Source organism: Lygodium microphyllum, chromosome 18 (genome assembly GCF_053477565.2).
Source record: "Lygodium microphyllum isolate KBCC chromosome 18, Lygodium_microphyllum_v1.1.10, whole genome shotgun sequence".
NCBI lineage: Eukaryota > Viridiplantae > Streptophyta > Polypodiopsida > Schizaeales > Lygodiaceae > Lygodium > Lygodium microphyllum.
In genome coordinates this window covers 117,239,230-117,253,888 of record NC_141152.1, presented here as the reverse complement: position 1 = coordinate 117,253,888, position 14,659 = coordinate 117,239,230, and positions in this window count along the sequence as shown.

The following is a 14,659-nucleotide window of genomic DNA, read 5'->3' as shown; positions in this document are numbered from 1 at the left end:
TCATCGACAAAGACTTCCAACTCTTTGCAAAGCATGTATTTAAATATGGTGCACATGAGACGTTGGAAGGTGGTAGGGGCATTAGTCAACCCGAAAGGCATGACTATGTAAGCAAAGATGCCCCACTTAGTGGCGAAGGCAGTCTTATCCCTGTCAGCAGGATGCACAAAATTGTAGGCCTCCTTCCCCGCCACTCTTTCAAGCATGTGCTCGATGTATGGCAATGGATAATTGTCCCTTTTAGTAGAAGCGTTTACCTTCTTGTAATTGATGCACACTCTAGTTTTTCTGTTTTTCTCCATCTCACGATGACTATGGGTGATACCCAGTCCGTGTGCTCAATTTCGTAAATGAATCTCACTCTCATCAGCTTATCAATCTCTTCCTTGACAGCATGAGCGTGCTTTGGATTCATTGGGTATGGTCGCTACTTCACCGGTGTTGCGTCTAGTGTCATGGGTATATTATGAGTCACCACACTTGGATCCACCCCTTTAAGCTCTTCCAAGGACCAAGCAAATACGTCTACATACTCTCGCAAGAGAGCAACAAGACTCGTTTCCTCTTCCTCATTCAAGTCATCGGCAATGAAGGCTGGTCGGGGTGTCTCCCCCTTCTAGGCTAGGTTCACCTCCTTGACCTTGACTGGTCCCTCGATTGGTTCGCTCGTTTGCCCTTGCCTTTTTGGCACCCAATAGGATCACTACCCCATCTCCTTTCTTGAATTTCGTAAAACTTTTAGGGAGATCCTGCGGTTTTTGTTGTTTGTTTGTTCATGTGTCCCTAGGTTGTTTCGCCCTTTCCTTCTTCAATCGTCTGTGCCTCAGGTGGATGGGTAGGTCCCCATTGGTGCATTGCGTCTTGAGCGGCCTAGGTATTTCTGGGTCGCTGTCCGAGCTTACCTCCGACTCAGAGTCAAACTCGCCATTTTTGCTAGAAGAGGTGGTCGCAATTCAGATGGTGATTCTGTCCTAAGCACTGGTGTCGCTCCCGGTTGGGCTAGGCTTGCTTGCTCAAGGTCTATGGCTCCTACGTGTTCTAACCAAGCGCGATCACAATCGATGTGCATGACCCCTCCCTCTATCCTATAGACACTCCTTTTTTGTGGCTTGGGGTCCGCCCATATTTGTTCTATCTCATGTCGCTCGGTGTCGTATACTACCGTGTCTATCTCACCCTCACTTTCATCACTGAAGGATTGGCAGTCTTCGTACTCATTATCAGAGTCCTCCGCGTCAGACTACTCATCGTCTCCTAGGGCTTGGTATATCTCTTGTCGTGGATCAGGGACTAGGGCCCAGTTGTAAGTAAGGTTTAAGTCATGCACCCTGGTCCATTGCCACTTGGATTTGCCTAAGAGATCCTGGAGTGGTTTGAAGTTTGCTGCTGGGTTGTCAGCTAGTTTGTCCGTTAAGTATTCTGGAATCTCTTGGAGCTCCCTTTTGTTGTTTGGTACTTGAAAGGTGACGGGCTTAGGTCTCCCACGAAGGGTTCATGCCATCATGCAAACTGGTGCAGCGGCCATGCCATCAGGCCTGCCCCTCATCTTGATGGCTTGCTCATATGCCTCATGATCCGAGAACAGCAGGTTGATTGTAGCAAGGACATAAATGCAATCCCTCTCATCCTCTGGGCATGGGATACAGTTGGTCAAGGCCCCATAAGCCTTCTTGACTTGAGCATCACCCTTGAGCATCGCGGAGATGGTGTCCAAATCGACTTGTGAGGTCTTCCAAGTGTCCATCTCTACCCTCACAGCTTCCAATCTGTTGCCTAGGAAGATCAAGCCATTACCCCAATCTTCGATAACTCTAGCATTGCGCATCCAGGGTCGGCCTAATAGGATATCATAGTCCACCCCCTTCATGACTATAAAGTCGACAGAGAACTGGACACCTACGATTTTCACTGGCTAGTTTTTAAGTACCCCGAATGGCTTCACTCTCATGCCGTTTGCTAATGTGACATTAAACCATAGGTTTTTTATCCAAACCCATCAGTTACCTGCGTAATACCCTTAAGCACGTAGCAACGCTTTGGATATCCATCTTGACGTTGTGCTAGCTCTCCATCGATAACTTCATCTATAAGGCTTGTGCTTCTTTTGGGGTCTTCAATGATATTTGTAAGTCCAAAGCCCGTCCTTGGCATTGTCTCCTGACCTTCTTGTTTCAAGCATGACCTCACTCACTGGTTCTCGTTGTTCAACCTGTGCTTGTATCAACTCTTTCAACAGGTCCGTGCTCTCGTTACTAGGCTTGCCTGGTATGTCAGAATGTTCCTTATCTTTCCCTCGAGGTTTAATGAGGTCACCCTTACTAAAGGTTGTGATTATCCTCACACCTAGTAGTGTCAAGTGTATCCTCTATGCTACATAGTCGGCCTCACACTTGGTCGCCCTTTTGAAGGGTCGTCCAAGGAGGGTTTCCTTTCCACAACTAGCACTATTTGGAGGAACATGGAATAGGATAGGCAAGCTTTCAATTTCAATAGTTACAAGGATTTTGCACTTTCTTATGAGTGCTTGTGGGTGTCCCCTGTATGGACTAATAGTTGCATTAGTTAGTGTGAGCTCTGGTTGGCCTAGCAGAGTCCATGCTTCATAGGTCAAGATATTAAAATCTGCCCCTTCATCAATGAGAGCATTGATAATATGCTCTCTTTTTGTGATGAGTTTGACCCTAAGATAAGCCGGCGGCACTGTGTCTTCCTCTTCTGGGTCTTGACTTGTAAATTTAAGCCTTCTAATGCATGTCCTTGAGTCCCCAACTACACAGCTAGATTTGGTTTCTCTACTGATATCTTGGGTTATTTGTGCAGTGCCGTTCAAGGTGCATCTATCTTCATGACTGTCATGTCTAGTCATCCTCGCAGTTGTAGCTTGAGGTTGTTGCATTCCGCTTTGACTAGATACAATCCGGATGCAATCTATACATGTTTTTGTGGTATGGCTTTTTTGCCCTTGTTGGCTAGTTAGCCCATTGAGGTTCTAGGGTCTCTGTTTGTCTTTATTTGGGTAAGGGCTTTTGGTTGCTCTTTTGCAAGTGAGAATCCATGCTTGTGTAGAGCCATCACTACACTAGGATCTAATTTGGAGGACATGTCACGGTGGGCATTTTCTCTCCAACCTACTTGGGGGAGGTGCGAAGGGGGCAGAGCCCCCTCTACGGGGGTCCAAGGGGGACAGTCCCCCCCGGCCCATAGGGCCATTACGCTAAATACCATACGCAATTTCAAGGACCGTTTGTAGCCAAATTTTGAACTACTTACTTTAGATTTCAGCCCAATTATAGATCTATGATATGCTTTCTTCTTGATGTGGTCTCTAGGTTGGTTTCAAGGTATACAAGTTAAAAATTTGACCAAATCTGATTTCAGCCCAACAAGTCTGAATTGTAAGGGCCCAATGCCCGATTCGGCCAGTTCGAGGGCCAACTTAGGTGGGCCAAATGCAAGCGGTCCAAAGGGTGAATTCCAACCGGTCTGAGGACCAAGTGGGCCGAGTGCCAAGTTGGGCCGAATATTAATTTCGTCCGAGTGGTTGATTCAGACGGGCCGAGCGGTAGGTGTCTGAGTCGAGTGGGTCGAGGGTTGAATACAGGACGGGGCCAAGGGCCAATTCTGGGACATGGCCTAGAATCGTCATCACTCAGACGGCCAGGCTGAGCACGATGCATTTTTCATCGGAGTCCACAGAATTCGTCGCGCCGAGCAATCGAGGCCTTTCTACTGGTCGAGCACCTCCAGATCCAAGCTACTCATGCAGGGGAAGGTGTGAAATTACTTGTGGTGGGCAAAGAACACCTCGATGGCAAGATCAAAGCAAGTCCACACAATGCAGCTTTCTCCCCCTCTCTCCAGCTCTCCTGAAAACTTGCAATGCAAAATGTGGTCTTCCTTGCCACTCATGGCCCCTTATCACCCTGCCCATGCCTATACTCACCTTAGTCTTACTCCTCTCACCAATATTTAACCCAAATTTTCATTTTTTGCCCTTCTTTCCCATGTTTCAGCCTATTATACAGCAACAGAAAGCCTTACTGCATGCTCTAATGTTTTGCTCCTATCCTTCCTAAATGCAATAAAAAATCATAAGGGAAATATCTACACTACTCCAACATGCTTTTCTAAGTCCAAAAACCAAAAACCTACTTGCTAAGGAGATCGAATACCTCTTCAAACTCCCTCGCTTCCTACTTATCTATCTCAAGCACCAGTTCAGGAAAAATCCTACTTTAATGCTCGATTCGAAGAGCGCAAGTGCTCAAGGCTTGAATCCGTTGGTCCCGGCAATGGAACCAAAATGTAGAGGTGATCAACCGCCAAGACCCACGGACCGCTTATTTTTTCAAGCGTTCCAAGTTGAGCACTAATTGTTACCTCTTACATAGCCGACACGCTATCTATCTATAGGTGTAGTGAGCTTACCTCCATGCTCGATCGAGTTGCCTCCTCTCCCAAGCACTCTGGTAGCTCCACGATCCAAGTGCAAGCTTCAAGCAAGCTCGATCCTCAAGCTCCACGCTCCAACCTCCATTGCGCAAGCAAGACAAGAGAATAGAAAGGAAGAGAAGAAGGGAGGAGAAGAAGGAGAGCTTCTCCTTCCCGGTCCCTCACCCTCACACACTCACTCCTTCACACTCTCACACTCCCTCTCTCAAGCACAAGCTCAAGCAAGCAAGAAGAAGAAGAAGAAGAAGGAGAAGAGGAGAGCCACTTTTAACCACACACAAGAATGAGCTTCTCATTCACTTTTCAACTTTATATACAAAACCCTAAATCCCTTTTGGGTGGTCATTCCATTATCCCCTTTTTTACATGGTCGGTCGTGGCCTAGGGCCCTTTTTCCCATTGTCCTCCTATCTTCCTAGCTTCCTTCCTACTGCCCATCTACCTTTACAAATTCCACGGGTGAGAGTCCGGCACTCTTAAAATAAATCATGGTGCACCATGTGCCTTTTTTACAAAAGTATTGACTTGTGCTTTTTCTCATTGTGTCTTTCTCCTTGATTTAGTACTTTTCTGCACTTCTTAGTTTCCAAATTCTTCTTGGCGCGCCTTCGTCTTCTGTTTTACTTTTGCCTTGGCTATGTCTTCTAGTTTAGATTTTCTAGCTTTTCCACCTTGTTCATTTAAGGATTAAGAGAACCATTATGCATAACCTTGTTTGATCCATCCCACAATGAGCTATTTAAATTTGGGCATATATGCAAAAAGTGAGCATAGCGAGTTGCCAACGTCGGACCAATCCTGCTTTTCTATTACATCCTAGATTGTAGGCATATATATCTCCTGGATGAACTTGTCATGAAGGTTCCCTGCCCATTTAGGGAGTGTATTATTCTTAGCATACCGCATGATTTTATAAGTGTCAGAGTAATAGAATCCATCTCTATGAAGATAAAAAATCTTTCCATAAACCATTTTTATGTGGTGTCTCTAGAGCTGCATGACTACATCCCTAAGCATATATTGATTGTGTTCTAGTGGGATTTCTAAATTCATCTCACATGGCCTCTTCTATGCACCTCCAATGCCTAATATTATCATTACAAACAAGAGAGAATACATCAAAAAGACGAGAAGGTGTGAATTCAAGTCTATCTTTGACCTTTCTAGTCTTCCTTCTTATGAGCACAATTCGCAGTATAGCATAGCATTATTTGCCCATGCACTCTGAGGCAATTCAACAAACTTTAACAATCCAATTCATAAGAGTCATGCTCTTGTGTTGGTATTGGGGGTAAAGGTGTATGTGCCTAACTGCTCATGTATTCATTACATTGATAGTACCTATACACTTGTACACTGCACGTGATGGGCACCCATCATTGTCACTTCATTCTTTATTCTTTTAGTGACATTTGAATAAGGGAAAGTCAGTCACACATTGTGAGCATTCGAGTTCCCACATACAGTGTCTCTCTCTCTCTCTCTTGCTCCCTTGCTCCATCCGCTATAGCACTTGCTTTAGCTTGTGTGCTTCTACTTAGGCTCTACCCTTTAATTGGTATCAAAGCCAACCATTCAAGGAGCTTCTTCATCCTTTGCTTTAGCCTGATTCAAAGCTTCAACTCAAGGTTTCATGGTAGCCATTGTTTTTTCATTTTGAGGTATGCATTGAGTCTTTCCTTCTTCTGGCTTGTTTTAGCTTGCTCCATGCTTGTTGAGGAGCTTCCCAAGGCTTAGTTGAGCCTTGTTGAGTGCTTATTGAGTTGAGGAGTAGCCATTTTATCCATTTTTAATGGATATAGAGCATGTTGTAGAAGTTGTGGACAGTTATGGCACCTTGACAATACTATCATATTTTGGCCATAACTTTTGCATATAGTATCAGATTTAGGCATTCTCTAGCTAGAAACAAAGAGCACAATGAGAGCTAAAGATTTGAATACTGCATAGTTTATTATATGTAGTTTCTAATTCTTTATTTCATACATAATAGAATAGTCCTAATTTGGATAGTGAACATTAAATTCCATTGTCATTTGAGTGATGTAATAACAAGATAGCAAGCATTTATCAGTGAAAAGCTTATGCGTCTAATGCTTATTGATGCTTTACAGGATACTCAATCGATGTACTACTACTTCGGTTGTTATGTATACTTCCCAATATGCTATGTTTACTTTTCAGTAGCAGAGATTTGCATTCCATTATATTGATCCTTGTTGTGGTTAAATACATTGGTTACTTTAGTGGCTTATGCAATTACAAGCTCAAAGAATTTATTGGGGTTTATGCTCTTGGATTATACTTCATGTATCTTGGATACTTGAATGTCATGTACTTGATGTTTTGAGCTTGCATTACTCATTTGGCATTCGATTTTGTTCCAATGGGAGTTACCTACACTTCTTTGGATTTATGCAGTTGATCTTGAACTTACTTTCACTGAGATCGTGGGACACTTACTTCATGTACATGGTTTTTTTATATGTATTGGATGTAGTTACCCTACAGTGGCCTGATTTAATCACTTACTTTGGACCTCATAGTTATGTCAGTTAGTGTGTTGTTAGTGATATTTATATGCTTCTAGGTTATGTATTGAGCTTTACTTAGTTGGTTATGCATTTGGCAGTTCTCTTCTCTTTACCTTGAGATCTTCTATGTGCATGATATCTATGCCTATCGCATGTGTAGTTATATTGACACCTGTAGTTGTGACAACTTTCAATGCTAGCTGTTCTTGGTCTTCTTTCTTGTTTCCTCATAGTTGGTTGTTGACATACCGCCATAGTTTATTACAATAGCATGTCATTACAATTTTATACATTCTATCTTATGGCAGTCACTTGGATTCAATAGTTGCTTGATTGGATAGCTCACTATTTTGGTGGTTTCTCTAACTTAGCCTTTGATCTGGTTGTGATTTTGGGGATGCTTTGCTATCATTTACAATATCCTATTTGTCTTGGGTTGTGCTTTCATCTCTTGCAATATGGCTGGCAAATCGAATGAGAATACTATCTTTAACATTGAGAAGTTGGATGACACAAATTATAGCTATTGGAAGGGACAAATCTAGGAGGTTCTAGTGTAAAAATTGTAGATTAAGCCATTGGCATATGTGGATATAAAACCTAAATGCTTTGATGCAGAGGATTAGGTTGAAATGATGAGTTATATAAATCTACAATCATTTTATCACTCTCTAAGTAAATCTACTATAATGTTGTATCGGATGGGCAAATTGCATGGGAGTTATGGGATAAGATTCACAATGTCTATAACCAGTGGAGCCCTGCCTCTCACATGTATTGGCTGAAGCAACTCATGGACCTTTGTATGAAGGAGGGGATTTCCATGTCTCGCCACTTAAATGACTTTTATTCTATTTTTAACCACTTGTCTTCGCAAGGAATTGAATTTAAGAACAATATTCCTTCCTTGTTCTTGTTGGTTACATTACTTAAGTCATGGGACACATTCTGTACAGTTATGTGAGTACAAATATGCCTACTAATGGGCATAAATTACATTATGTAGAGGGTGCTCTCTTGAATGAAGAGGTTAATCAAAGAAATGTAGATGCTTCTTGTACCTCTCATGCTTTGAAGGTCAGAGGCAACAATGGTAGGAGCGATAATGACCACTGTGGGAGAGACTCTCAGAAGTCTCATTCTCAGTCACATGGACAGTCTTGCAGTAAGTTCCATGGCTATAATTCCACATTGATTTGTTAGTATTGTGGAAACTAGGGTCATATTCAGCCATAGTGCCATAAAATGTGTAATGATTGATAAGCACAAAGAAAAGGGAAAGATAAAGTGCAGGAAAATAAGAATGATTGCAGCATTGTTCCTAGCAAGTCTAATGCCAAGATTGACAAGATTAATGTCATGCTGACTGATTTTGATGATGACTACATACTTGAGCTTCTTCTCTTGATGTTTCGTAGTTGACTAATACCTTGTCTACCTATGCTCAATGTTGATTACTTCAAGGGCTTCATTTTATGCCATCCCTCATCGATAGTGGTTCCACTCATATTGCGACATGATAGGATCTGTTAGATTGGGTAATGACTCGACATTAGATATTGTTGGTACTTGAGATGTCTAGCAGTAGTTTTCTTCGGATAGTATGTTCACTTTGCATGATGTACACCATGTTGAAACTTTGACCAAAATCTACTTGACAATTGGATGATGTAGGCTATGCTGTCTATTTTTGGTGATTCTTCATGGAAGCTTATATGTGAAAATATTATCTTGGCACAAGATTCCAAGTCTAGCACTCTTTACCCCTTACTTGTATATGGGTATATCGATTATGTTTTGGCAATACCAGCTGTAGTATCACATGTATCATTATAGCAAGATCATATATATCATTAAAGGGAATGTAAATGATTACTCCTTTACAATATCTTTTGCTCCTTGACTATAAGTGTTTTGATTCTTGTGATAATTGTCTTTATGGCAGGTAGACCCGTAGTTTGCATAAGAAAGTTTGACATTATATGCATGGGCGAGCCTCTGGCTCTTGTTCATTCTAATATTTGTGGACCTATGCCTGCAAATCATTAGGTGGTGCAAATTATTTTAGTACTTTCATTGATGATTACTCACATAAGATTTGGACATATCCCATAAATTAGAAATCAAAAGTGTGGGCTACCTTTCAACATTGGCTTGCTTTTATTGAGAACCACTCTAGGTGTAGGTTGAAATGCCTATGTTTTGACAATGGGGGAGAGAACGTCTCTAAAGCCTTTGATCAGTTTTGTGATGAGAGGTGTATTAAGCATCAATTCACTACCCCGTACACCCCATCTCCCAAAATGGTATGGTTGAGCACATGAATATGACAATTCAGGAGTATGTTCGTAGTATGATTAGCTACGCAGGCTTACTACAACACTTTTGGACTGAGGTGGTTCTTAGTACAACTGTACATTTGATTAATCAATCCCCATGCACTGCTCTTGATTATTAGGTTGGAGAGGAGGCATGGTCTAGAAAACCTCGATCATTTGCTCATTTGCGTGTCTTTGGTTATGAGGCCTTTTGCCATGTTCCCAAGGACAAGTGCAATAAGTTAGATCCTAAGTCTGTGAAATGCATCTTTCTTGGTTATGGGAATGTAGGTGAGATGGGCTATCACCTATGGGATCCACAGGCTCAGAAGGTCATCTGCAGCCATAATGTTGTTTTCCATGAGGAGAAAATGCATAAGCACCTTGTTGAGCAAGTCGTTGGAGGTATGCAAGGTAATCTTTCAAGAGGAGGCTCTTGTTACTATACAACCAGCTAGACAATTTGTAGCAACTAATGCTCCAGTGACCTAAGACCATAATGCTAGGCAGGAGCTACATGTCACAGAGCTTATTTTGCGATGGTCTACTAGAGATAGATCGGTTTGCACCCTCTATGGATTATGTTATGGTGACAAATATTGGTGAGCCTCGTACCTATAATGAGGCCATGCATAGAGATGATAATCACTCTTGGGAGAGGGCCATGAAATCAGAGTATGCCTCACTGTGAAAAAAACAAACGTGGGATTTGGTTCCTTTTCTTATTGAAAAATGTGATTTGCCATGTAAGTGGGTGTACAAGTCGAAGAGTACCCTTGGATGCCCAAGCTAGTTTATAAGGCCTGATTAATTGCTAAGGATTTTAAGCAAAAGCGTGGTATTGACTTCAATGAAGTATTTTCTCTTGTCATCAAAATGACTATCCTACACTTGGTTTTGGCTTTGGTTACATAGCTCGATCTGGACCTCTATCAAAAGGATATCAAGACAACTTTCTTACATGGGGACTTGCATGATGAGATTTATATACATCAGTGTAAGGGCTTTGAGGGAAAAGATAGGGAACACCTAGTATGCAAGTTGAGAAAGATTCTTTATGACCTTAAGCATACACCTAGGAAATGGTGCCATAGTTTTGATACCTTCATACACTCATAGGGATATACTCGTAGTGATATGGATCCATGTTTATACATGAAGAATGGATGGAAACCTTATGTTTTTGGTACTCTATATGGATGATATGCTAATTGTTGGGAGAGCTCGTGATGAGTTGGATGCCTTGAAAGGTCATCTCAAGAAGAGCTTTGAGATGAAGGATATGGGATAAGCCTTGCATCTTATTGGGATGTGCATCACACATAATTGCTCTAAGGGGCTCCTTTACTTATCAAATAAGGAGTACATCCAAAAGGTCCTTAAGTAGTTTCATATGTGTTGATAAACACGGATCTATAGCTAGTTGGCTATGGTGGATGAAAGATGAAAATACTATTCATGATGATATGGATAATAACACAAATTGATAGTTCTATTGCTTATTGAAATGAGTGTCAAGTACATGCTTATATAGCTTTTGGATAGTACCACTCTTCCTTACTATGCTTGTGGGATTTTGGGCAACTCTCATAGAGCTTCTAAAGCATGCATCTTTTCTCATATCTTCCATACAAAGCCACCTATGAGCCAGCCTCTAAAGGTATACATCATTTGATTTCTCAACACCCCCCTCAAATGATGAGTCTCTACCCTTGCTAGCTTTTGCCCCCTCTACATGTAAACATGGACCAGGAGACTAGCTCTTTGATAGCTTAGTCAAGTTAAGGCTTGAAACTTTACATCTTGGTAAGGGTTTTTACTCCCACTATGGGAATAAGGATGGGAATAAGGATCCACTAAGGGAAGACAAGATTCGCTATGGGAAGTCATTTTGTTGGTTTGCAGTAGTGAAAAATATTTTCATAATCTTTTTGCTGCTTCTTTGGCAACCTTTCATCTTCTTCTTGGTCTTTTGCTCCAATCTTTGATCTTCTTTATCTTCTTGGACTTCTTTATCTTCACACTCCTTGGCTTTTGTTGTGCTCCTTACCCCTTTTGTTAATGTCTGGTATGTGCTTTTTACTCCAGTCTTCTTGACACATTCTTTCTGCTTCATGCTTTTACAAATGGATACATTGATGGGTACATGGCCTTGTCTTATTTGGCTTTCTTTGACATAAATTGCATTGATCTTAGGATACATAGACTTGGATTTTGGTTTTTCATGGATATTAGGATACATAGTCTTGGGGGTAAAGGTGCCTCCGCCTAGCCGCCCGTGTATTACTACACTGACAGTACTCGCCACTGTGAAATGTGAGAAGAATCGAAGCTTGCACGCAAGAGCTATGGCGAGAGAGCAAGAGAAAGAAAGAGAGAAACAAGAAATGGAAACTCCAACAACCACAATGTGTGATTGGGCCCTCCTTTATTCAAACTGTCACTAAAAGAATAAAGAATAAGTGACTGTGATAGGCACCCACCACCTACAGTATGTAGTGGCAGATACTATCAGTGTAGTAATACACGGGCTGCTAGGCGGAGGCGCCTTTACCCCCAACAACCTCCCACTTAAAGGCGAATTTTCCCGAGTGAGAGAGAGAAAAAAGAAAAGACAGTGCAACGTGTACACATGTACAACAGGAGGAGGAAAAAGACATCATCCCATCTAATGTCTATCAATCTCCTAAGGAAGGCAAAGCACTCAGTAGTGAGACTCTTCGTGAGCAAGTCTGCAGGATTATGCTCAGTCGAAATCTTGACAAGGTCAATAGACCTGTCCTCAATGACCTCGCTAATAAAGTGATACCTCCCCTCAATATGTTTCGTCTTCACATGGAAGACCGGATTCTTGGCCAATTGAATGGCACTCATAGAATCTGAATGCAGTGTAGGCATAGCATCTGTCATACCAAGGTCTGCAATCATAGGACCTAACGAGATAGCCTCTTTGCAAGCCTCTGTGGCTGCAATATACTCGGTCTCTATAGTAGAAAGGGCCGTACACTTCTGCTCCCTAGACATCCAAGAGATAGCCCCTCCAGCATAAGTGAACACATAGCCAAAAGTGTACTTCCTACTATCTACATGTCCTACATAATCAGAGTTAGTCTGCCCCGTGACTCCTGTATCGTGGCTGCAATCACAAAGACACATATCTACTGTGCCTTTCAGGTACCTCATGATACCCTTCATGGCATCCCAATGTTTCTTACCAGGTGTAGCCATATAACGTCCCACAACCCCAACTACAAAAGTAATATCTGGACGAGTGGCTATCATGGCATACATAAGACTGCCCACGGCTGATGTATAGGGAATCTTAGCCATCTCGGCCCTCTACTCATCTGTCTGTGGACAATTGGTCTGTGAAACCTTCACATGAGAAGATAATGGACAGCCAATAGGCTTAACATCCTACATGCAGAAGTGCTCCATGACTTTATGTATGTACTCCCTCTGTGATAGATAGAGGAGTCCCTAAGATCTATTGCGCATGATGCGCATACCAAGTATATGAGAGGCATGCCCCAGATCTTTCATCTCAAAGCTCTTCTTGAGCTGAGCCTTAAGAGCATAGAGCTCCTGATGAGTTGTCCCTACTAAAAGGATGTCATCCACATAGAGTATAAAAATCAGTAAAGAACCGTCACTGACTTTCTTCGTGTACAAGCATGGATCCATAGCACTGCGACTGTAGCCCTGTGACTACATGAATGCATCAAACTTATGGGACCATTCCCTAGGTGCCTCCTTCAAGCCATATAGACTCTTCTTTAGCTTGCACATTAGGTGTTTTCTGCCAAGGTCTACAAAGCCCTTAGGCCGCTCCATGTAAAACTCATCATGTAAGTCCCCATGTAGAAAAGTCGTCTTGACATCCATCTGGTACAAGTCCAGGTCAAGTTGTGCAACCAAGGCCAAGACTAAGCGTAGGGTAGTCATCTTGACCACAAGAGAAAAGACTTCATCAAAGTCAACTCCATGCTCTTGCTTAACACCCTTAGCAACCAATCAAGCCTTATATGCCAGCTTGGGGTATCTAGGGGTACTTCTCAGCTTGTACACCCACTTGCATGGCAAAGCCTTCTTAACTTGAGGCAAGGAAACCAAATCCCAAGTCTGATTCTTATGCAATGAGTCAAGCTCAGACTACATAGCCCTCTCTCAAGAGTGACAATCACCTCGACGCATAGCCTCATCATAAGTGAGAGGCTATCCTACATCTGGAACCAGTACATAATCCATAGAGGGTGAAAAACGGTCAGGAGGTCGTCTATCTCTAGTAGAATGCCTCAATCTAGGCTCTACTACCTAATGGACATCTTGTCTAGCATCAGCATGCCTAGCATTTGGGACATGAGCATCAGGTGATGCTGCGCACTGTCTAGTTGGCCGTGGGTCAGGCTAAACGGGAGCAAGTGGCTCCTCTTGAAAGATAACTTTGCGTACCTCAATCACTTTCTTAGGCTGCATATGCATTTTGTCCTCATGAAAGATGACATCATTGCTGCGGATCACTTTCCACACCTGCAGATCCCATAGACGGTAACCCATCTCTCCTGCATCTCCATAGCCAATGAAAATGCATTTGACACTCTTAGGATCCAACTTATTGCATTTGTCCTTGGGTATATGGCAGAAGGCCTCATATCCTTAGACACGAAAATGATCATAAGAGGGAGGCTTGCCTGTCCATACCTTCTCTGCAACCTAAAAGTCTATGCCACTGCTAGGCGACTTGTTAATGGGATGCATTACAATAGTAACTGCATCAGCCCAAAAGTGCTACGGTAAGCCAGCCTGGCTAAGCATGCTATGGACCCTTTCCTTAATGGTCCTATTCATGCGTTTAGCCATACCATTCTGGGTTGGGGTGTAAGTGGCGGTCAACTGATGCTTAATACCCCGCTCAGCACAAAACTGCTCAAAAGCACGTGATACATACTCACCCCCATTATTTGATCTTAGGCACTTTAGCCTTTTGCTAGACTGGTTTTCTGCCAATGCAAGCCAACGATAAAATGTGTTTAGAACATTAGATTTTCTCTTTATGGGATAAGCCCAAACCTTACATGAGTAATCATCTATGAAAGTAACAAAGTACTTTGCCCCACCAAGTGACGAACAGGGCATGGACCCACATACATCTGAGTGCACAAGAGCCAAGGGCTCACCCATGCATTTCTTACCAGACTTTTTATGCGTATTTCTGGTCTACCTGCCATACAAACAATGATCACAAGAATCAAAATGCGAAGAGTCAAAAGGCGGAAGATACTGCAAAGCACGGAGCATTTTCATTTCTTTAAGAGACATATGCCCCAAACAAGCATGCCAAAGGGATACATGGGG